Source organism: Scomber japonicus, chromosome 9, assembly GCF_027409825.1.
Source record: "Scomber japonicus isolate fScoJap1 chromosome 9, fScoJap1.pri, whole genome shotgun sequence".
NCBI classification, from domain to species: domain Eukaryota; kingdom Metazoa; phylum Chordata; class Actinopteri; order Scombriformes; family Scombridae; genus Scomber; species Scomber japonicus.
The window spans coordinates 24,825,944-24,833,280 of record NC_070586.1 but is presented as its reverse complement, the minus strand read 5'-3'; the positions used below and the strand labels follow the sequence as shown (position 1 = coordinate 24,833,280).

The window sequence follows — 7,337 nt, the reverse complement described above, 5'->3', positions numbered from 1 at the left end:
GAAAGGGCAGCAAGAACAATGAATTACTGTGCCTGTGTTGGAGCAGTTCATAGGGAATTACTTTCCACCCTTTCAAAAGGAGGAAAAATCATTAGCAGAAAGTGAGTTCCTTTTTTTCCCCTCACATGAAGCAATCTAGTAGAGACAAAAAGAACTTTGAGCCCCTGATACACAGACACAATTTATGGCAATTATACTTGCTACAGCATAGAATAGACAGGGAGAGAGCAGTCAGGGAGTGTCAGAGATTAGAATTAAACCTAAATAATTTAAATGTTTGCATGTGTGATAATGATGACTAGTATTTAATTCAGCTGAAATAAAATGGCATTCCTTAGATGTTTAGATGAGTCCTCTAAATGAAAACAGCATTATGTTAACCAGCAAATTGGAATAATGTTGGGTTAAAAATTAGTTGAAATTTGTATGGGGATACCTCCAGTTAAACCATGCAATAAACCAGTTTATTCTATCCTGAGAAGGGTGCAGAGCTCCCCTGCAGACAGAAGATTTAATTACACAGCAGTGTCCAAAGGCATGTCTATAAGCACAGTGTGCTTTTCATACAGTATGTGACAGGCAGGCTTTTGCATTCATGACATATATGATATTAAAGTATTTTGACTATAAGATCAGTAGGCATTCTTGACAGTTTCATTAACTTAATTAACTGTGCAGAGTGCATAAAATCTATGGATATTAAACCTGAATAATCCAATAATATACTGAAAAAATCAATCATCATTTGAATACTTGTGTTCAGTGCATCTCATGTATTTTGACAACCAAAAGTTTCTAGCACAGACACAGGCAGCATTGTAAGTGTGTGTGTGTGTGTGTGTGTGTGTGTGTGTGTGTGTGTGTGTGTGTAGGTGTAGGTGTAGGTGTGTGTGTGTGTGTGTTCATTCATATCTATATGTTCACATACTGCATACATGATAGGATCACAAAGTGAGCAACAGGTCCGATCAACAGCTCGCCCAGCGGCACTGTGTCTCAGCCAGTCAGTGCAGTCACAGGACCATGGGGCTTTTCCTATGATGTAACTGGAGCATCAGGCAGAACAAAGGGAGAGCTTGTTGTTCAGCTTGTGCCTCATCCATAATGCATAAAAGGTGTACAGACAGAATCCTGTTGGTTAAACACGACACATGCAAATCACCAGCGCTGTCTCTCGTTTGACACTGCTTGGCAAGGGGTCGTTATGTGACCATTACGGTTTCAGAGGCCATCTGACTTTGTTATTATTGCATTTAGGTCTGTTTTGTGCGGTTCGATCCAACTGTTCTGAAACGGAACTGTAAGGACAAGGAAGTGTATGAAATGGTACAGTGAATTTCATGCTGGCCAGACAGAGTTAATGGCCAAACCACACAGAAATACTGTGTTATTGACATTAACGCTCTGTATGGTTTCATTGAAAAATGAGTCATATCATTATAAAACACAGCATCTAATGATAAACAAACAGAATTGTTTTTTATTCCTGCCTATTTGTTGCAGCTGTCTATTTTTTGCAGCTGACCAAAGCTGTAAAACATTATATGATATTCATCTTTTTAGTGATTTATTGTGATTCAGATGGGAAGGGAAAAAGTAAATATGATTTCATTACTGCTGTAATTCAAGTATAAGGCTTTGTCATTGACACGGATTACATTATAACCTATTTACAATTAAGATGCATATATTCATGACATATTATCATAAAGGTGATTATAACTAGGTGTTAGTGCGGGGGATCTTGACAGTTTGAACAAACATCTTTCTTTCAGTGGTAGAATTATCAGGGTAATATTGCCTTGCCTGCAAGCTAAATTTAGGAAGGGGAATAGCACCTTTATATTACAAAAGCTCATTTGAGTGTACAAATAAACACTTCCCCAGAATCCTGAATTTCTTTGTTTTATATATTTTGTAATAAGAGGACATATGATTTTACTTAATTAAAAGTGATTCTCTCACCTTTGCTCCCCTAATTATACCGTACAGTAGTACAATTCCCGCGACTGTAATTACTGATGATATTGCCCTCTGAGTTTCATTATAAACCTTATTAATAAGGAGCTCCAAATCATGTGTAATATAATGCTTTGGATGACTTACACAGACCAAACGCAGATGGTGTGGTGGCAAAGTGAGAGATAGCTTTTAAGACAGGTTGATGTTCAGATCTTCAGGCTGATCAGGTCCTTTACAATGGAGATATAATCTGTTAACATGGACAAAAAATATAAAATGGTGATTTAAGTGGTTTAAATGTGTGTTCATTTTTTGTAAATAATAGTGAAATAACACATCACATCATATTCACACATCTGTAATATAGCACAGGTGCATGCCACTTATATCTATATCACTCCAACATAGTGTATCAGACTGACACTAGCAATTAAAAATGTTAAACAGAGCAGTTACCTAGTTACTATTGTGATATTATATTAATGAATCAACGACTATTAAAACTATTTATTTCTTTTTGCTACATATATCTTCAGTTAAGGAAAAACTGAAACCATAACTAATTCAATGTATACCACAAGATCTAGGGATGAATCTAATCTCAATTAAATATCGGCATGATGTTAGACTTCAGTCTAAAAATACTGGCATTGGAATTGCTCTTCAAACACCCATTTTGGTCTAAGTGAAAGACAGCTAGATAAAGAGAAAAGCAGACACAAACACCTACACATACATTCAGTACACAGAAGTGCAGAAGTGCCAAAGTAAGATCTATATATCCCCAGCTGAGTCTGTGAGTTAAATTGGCCTGCAGGTCTTGCTGTGCCCCCTGTGAAGAGTTTGGTCGTCACATCATGTAGCATCAACCTTGTGTCAGAACACCAAATGTCTCTCAAATTCATTAGGGGATGAACAGAGAAAGAATGACGGAAAGCGGTAAATACCACATAAAGCTGGAAGCATCTTCAGACATGTCTGCCATACAAGGAATACTTCATGTGTCTCACTTCTGTAATAGCTGGCTAATTCTCAGGAGCAGTGAGGCAGAGTGCTTGACAACATCATCTAGTGTGACAGGCAGATTGTGTTTTCACGTGTGCATGATCGACAACAGATTGCACTGAGCCCGGGCTGTTCCTGTTTGCCCTGGAAATGTGTTTGTGTTTATCTTCTGCTTGAGAGAGGCATTCCTTTCTTTCTGCCTCCGTTACAAAACAACACACATTTTCAAGCGAGCTGTTCTGCATGTGTGTGTGTGTGTGTGTGTGTGTGTGTGTGTGTGTGTGTGTGACACATGCTGTGAAGTGACTGCCAGAAAGAGGCTTAAGAAATAGTCCAAGCAAGATCAATATCAGCAAACCGCACTTATGTGTTTGACTTAACATCCAGTCGCAGTTTCCCCGTTCTCTTTTTATGCACTGCTGATGCCAAACCTCACAAAAATTGCATTTGCCCAAAAGCCTAAAGTGTGTGTATACACACTGTGACATATTTGAAATTACATAATTGTTTTGGCAAACTGTTGATTTTTTTTTTCCTCACCAGGTTTTGATGAGGCTGTCAACCTACTCTTGAACACACACACAAACACCTAAAGGGACAATGGTTAATGAGTTAGGCAGGAAAAGTTTCAGATGGCAAGAAACTAATAATGCTAATGTTAGTTTTAATTAAGGAGAAAATACTTTGGCTCAAGATAATACAAATGCCACAACCTACTATATTCAACTTCCAACACACTTGTCTTGTTTGCATTCCCCTATATATCTAACGCTAAATTTATCAGCTGTAAAAAAGCACAATGTTAAACACTCTGATCGACACAATACAATGTAATAATAATCTGGCTACAATGTTCTAAGCTGTTTCCACTATTTAGATTTAGCCAAGACCCCCACTCGGCACTCTCAAGAGCAAAATATACAGTAGGTCTTCCCTACTTTGCATTATGAGCATAGAATGAGGCTGTTAGTATGCCTTCACTATAAGTTTATCCCTGTAGACGAGTCAGACAGTCATTTATGAATATGCATGAGTCAGTGTTTGCCTCATTTAATGATTTTTCACCATTCAAATATATTCAATCCACCTCCCCCCATTTATTCCTCTCTATTTCATATGGCCATTACACACACACACACAAACATAGATGTTAACATGGATCCTGCACACTGTGTGCAAAGTGCATGCACATAAATGCAAACAATTACCATTTCACATGGGGATTCACCTTCGCTTCTCCTCCTTATGCTTCCCTATGTTACTTCTCTTCCCAGGTGCCAACCAAAGACAACCTCAAGCATTGCGAACACTGAAAGGACCTCTCTGATGAATCACTGACAGACAGCATAGAAAGCTACAAGACTGCAATACGGCAGACGAAGGAAGATTGAACGTATGTATGATGATGCAGACACCATAGGCGTCCATATTTCAGTGACAGATTTAAGGCAGGTGGCAGTAGCACACACTAAGAGGTCTGAGAGGAGGATTTGTGTCTGTTGAGGGTGTCATATCTGTACACTCAATGTTTCATACACTCTGATATCTGATTCCATTGATATCTGCCATGTTGCATTTATGAACCCTATGTCTAACAGACTGCACCTTATTGATTATTATGGAGGTCTGGGGGCCAGAGGAAATGCTATTAAAGATTAAAGGGTCAGGTGATGTGAAGGTGGTATCCCGAGTCATCAGACACCAGCGGGTTCAGTTACAAACTGTAATGTCCACCCGTCAGGCAGATTAGCCAGCTTGATTTATTTATTAACTGATTTCATGTCCCACCATTTCCTCCTCTGACTGACTGGCTGCATACAGAACATAGCTTGCGCTTCACAGGTGAACTTCAAAGGGAGGAAAGATTAGGACACTGCTTGGTGTCCACTTACACTTTACACAGTCTGTAGTAACAAGTGTGCACAGCAAAGGTAAGCTAATAGGGAGAATGCTTAGTTGACTGTGTTAAGACAAAAAAAAAGACGTTTAAAGACTATTTAGTAAACTGGAATATAAGGCTGATGTGAACTTCTAAGTAAAAAGTACATATTTCCACACAACAAATACAATGAGGTGAGGATATGATTAACAGCTTAACAGAGGTGGAATACTGTGTGTTTAGTTGTTTGGAATGAAGATTATTTTTATAAAACTTTGACCTTCCAAAATGACACTAATAAAACCCTATAATTGTATAGTTTTGTTTTATGAAGATGGAGTGTGAGAGGCCTGGTATTGAATCAAGTGTGAGGCCTGGTATTGTATTAGAACAGGCTTCATTTAAGACAACCAAATCTTTAAACTGACACAGCAGCCGTATAATGTTAGTATAATAGAGCTGCAGCATTACAAGGCCTATCTGGGATACATCTCTGTACATAAAGCCATTGCACTGCCTGTCTGAGTCTTATCTGAAGTGGCAAACTTGCTGTTCTAATTGTTATCTTCACACTAATAGAGTGGATGTTTTGAAATCATTTGGTCGGATGGATAAAGGCTTGGTAATTCCCCATGCTTACTGTCTGTGTCAGGGCTTATCTGTTGGAGATAGCTGGGTCCTGGAGGATGATTGGTGGCATGCAGGAGGTGGAAAGTTTGCAGTGACTGAGAAAGGAAGCTGCGTTCATGCTGCACAGGCTGGAAGAAATGTACTGACAACTGAATTGTTTAAGGGTTACTGAATCAGATTTATGCACTGACTTTACATTTTATTGTCATCAAATTGCAAAAAGTGTATAATGACATCCACTTTCCTAATGAGATAATCTAATTTAGTCCTCATTGGAGTTAACTTAGTAACTTGCCTTTTTCTGTCTTTTCCAAGATGGTTGTGTTGCTAAACATTCCCTGAAACAAGTAAACCTGTGAATTTTCTAAATGTCCTGTCAGTTAAGTTTTAGCCTACGTGCCATTTGATGGGACATGCATGAAACAACGAACTGAATATGCCACAACAACAAAAAAAACATTAACTTTGGCAGCTCAGATTTAGCTGTCTAAAGTGGACTGCTGATGCTTAACGTGCTCTCCGTTGGTTCATTAGTTAAAGCGCACATTCCCCATCATCTTCCTCTAGTGGTCCTCTCTGAGCAGTTAATTGTGCGTCCACTCTGTCGGGGCTGGCGCGATAATAAAGCATTAGGAGCCGTGCCTCTTTCATTAGAGTTAGGAAATGTGAGCCCGCCCCTTTTCAGGAGTAAAAAAAAAAAAAAGAAAAGAAAAAAAAATCGATTATTTCTCCTTGTACAGAGAGGAGAGGGTTTAAGGGAAAGACTCGGTCAGGACTGTGGGAAGGAACAGAAACAGCCCCTCAACCATCACCATCAAGCTCCAGACGTCCAGCAGTATACCAGCAGCAGCACCTCCACCTCCGCCGCTACACACAGCTCCACCGGGTCTCTCTCTGCTCACCGGCACCGGAGAGACCAGTCCTCAGCGCCTCCTGGGCAGACACTGTCCGATCACAAAGAGAGAGAGAAAGAGAGAGAGAGAGAGCGAGAGAGAGAGAGAGAGAGAGAGGGGAGAGCGAGAGGGAGAGAGAGAGATTGTACTTCTCCATGACATTATAGAGACTCCTACCGCGCACTGTAGGTTACTTTTTTTCCCTCCCGGCGACGTCCTCTGTTAAGTTGCGCTCCTGGATTTTAAGTGCGTCTTGGCGAAGTCCGTCTTCATCAACCAGCGGCTTCAACATCCCATCAGTCGGCCGGACCCAACAACCGGCGGACCGCTTGCTCATCTCACACTTCGCCCGGACAACATTTCATGCGAAATAAAGTAAGTGCCGCGCTCAACACTATTCTCCACTCACTCGTAAAAACATCCACAAGACAAGTTGCATCAGATGATCTTTATTTTTAATCTTCCGGAGGGAAACTTGAGGCTCTATTTTGATGCGCGCTGCCTCTTCAACAAAGTACAGTAACTACGTCTATTGATTTGTTGTGACCCCGATCGACTTATGCCGGTGACAACTATGTCATATAATTACAGGCTGACATCAAATAGCTGTTTATGGTCTATTAGGAGAGTCAAGGTCTGTCTCGTGTTTTAGTGTTACTGCTGTGTCGACCTTGTGTAGCTTTATCATGTCCACATGCAGGCGCACAGTCCCAAAGCCACAGCTACTGAATAGACTGCCCTTCTTAATATAACATCATACAGAATATGTTACACTTTTCTGCGCTATGGGATGGCGTTTGAAAAGTTACACTTGTAGTTTAACATGCTGTGTTCAATTTACCCAATATTCTAGTCAGTCAAGTAATCTGATTAGAAACTTAGGAACTCAGTTAAGAAAACGGAAAATCATACATACATCCAACTCAGAAGTTTTTAAATATCAGATAATTTGTTACATTAAAGCAACA

At 39.9% G+C, this 7,337-nt stretch overlaps 1 protein-coding gene across 2 annotated transcripts in view; it reads left to right on the top strand.

Annotated features, from left to right (window-relative positions):
* The first annotated feature begins 4,266 nt into the window (after positions 1 to 4,266).
* mef2cb (myocyte enhancer factor 2cb) overlaps positions 4,267 to 7,337 on the top strand; it is a 64,659-nt gene continuing 61,588 nt past the window's right edge. Inside the window, exon 1 of one of the 2 annotated variants that reach the window (XM_053326059.1) lies at positions 4,267 to 4,360. The gene's annotated coding sequence lies outside the window, so the exon portion shown is untranslated. Of the gene's footprint in view, positions 4,361 to 6,615; positions 6,745 to 7,337 lie in introns of those variants that run through there. The other variant, XM_053326058.1, reaches the window with a different exon arrangement.